The sequence below is a fragment of the Ornithodoros turicata genome, unplaced genomic scaffold (assembly GCF_037126465.1).
Source record: "Ornithodoros turicata isolate Travis unplaced genomic scaffold, ASM3712646v1 Chromosome37, whole genome shotgun sequence".
NCBI lineage: Eukaryota > Metazoa > Arthropoda > Arachnida > Ixodida > Argasidae > Ornithodoros > Ornithodoros turicata.
In genome coordinates, this window is record NW_026999367.1 from 690,310 (window position 1) to 691,767 (window position 1,458).

The 1,458-nt window shown below is 46.4% G+C and overlaps 1 long non-coding RNA gene across 1 annotated transcript; it reads left to right on the plus strand.

Moving 5' to 3' along the window:
• LOC135373989 (uncharacterized) lies at window positions 1-747 on the plus strand. The gene is made up of 4 exons (XR_010416703.1): window positions 1-183; window positions 349-420; window positions 543-611; window positions 722-747. It is a non-coding gene; the product is annotated as an uncharacterized LOC135373989 (long non-coding RNA).
• The last annotated feature ends 711 nt before the right edge of the window (window positions 748-1,458 follow it).

The window sequence follows — 1,458 nt, forward strand, 5'->3', positions numbered from 1 at the left end:
GCACTCTTCAGTGAGTGAATGACAGATGCACAATGGCGTCTTGCACTCTGAGATGTTTGGAACGCTGTATGCTTTCCTGTTTGATGCTGGTCCTGATTTCATGTTTTACTTGAGCATTGCAGTGTAGATGAACAGCATGAAAGCCCACACCTTGCCCTTTCTATAGAAACTTCTTCTGAAGAGGTGAGTAGTGCCCCCTTCCCTCTCTCTACCCTGACCTTTCTTTGTCAGAGGATGTGTAAAACACGTTGATGACAGAAGGACGAACGCTCTGAGCATTTTCACTTGTATAGGACTGCATGTATCTTATTGCTATGGGGAGCTCTCAATTTTCTGATTATACTCTAGCTTGATTGCGATCTGGATCAAGGCCATGCCCGCCATCGCGTGTTGCAGCCTGCTGACACAGGATCAGAGGAGGTGAGTGATCTCGAAGTCGTGCTTCAGTGGGTGTACGGCAGAGGCACAAAAGCACCTTGCACAGTGAGCTGCTTGGCATTGCATGCTTTTTTTTCTATGGCTGATTTCGCATTTCACCTCAGCATTTCAGTCTGGACGAACAGCATAGAAGCCGACAGCTTGCCCTTCCTGATGAAACTTCTTTGGAGGACGTGAGTAACGCTTCTTGGTGCAGATGGCGAAGAAACAAAAGCTTTGCTGCACTGCCAGTTGGTTAAGACGGCACGGCCAGTAATGATCCTAATTTTTGGTCACACATTAGGTAGGCAGCGAATAGGAACCTTGTCCCCACCCATCACGTTGCTCTTCCTGGCGAAATGCATTTAGAGGAGGTAACCAACACTGAGCCCTGCTGGATATGATTTCATAACTAATGACATTTATTCCTGTCACATGTTTATTCATGTTCAAGCAGTGAAGAAGCAAGCTGTGCTGACCAAGGTGCTCATAATTCTGCTTCTTCAACCAGTGATGCGGAACAGTATTGATCAGATGATGGAACCCATGAGGAAAGCCACCCTTTTGACATTGACAGCCTGTATGTGAAGGTGTGCAACTGTGTGTCAACAACTATTGCGGATGTGTTGGTGTTAGCCCTAGCATACGTCAGTAGACACAAGCCGACGACAGCTGCCCTGCTTGACCTTTTACTGCTTATCAACACCATCTTCCAGAGCAGCATCATGCAAACAACGCAGTATTTATTCAGGAAAGTGTTCCCCGTAGAAGTCGAGCAAGTATCACATCACCTATATGGTCCAGAGTGTTCACTTAATCTTGGACGTTAGACCAGCACCACACGTAAAAAGATCAAGTGTACCAACTGCAACGCCCGATGGAACTTGAATGTTATGCCTTCAGTGATCATGCTGCCTCTAGGTCCCCAGATTCGATTTCTTTCGGAGAACAATCCCTCAATACAGCAGCATTTGAGCTACAGAACAGACCGAACAAAAAGCAAAAAGACTAGCCTTGATAATATCCTGGATGGTGCAAGGT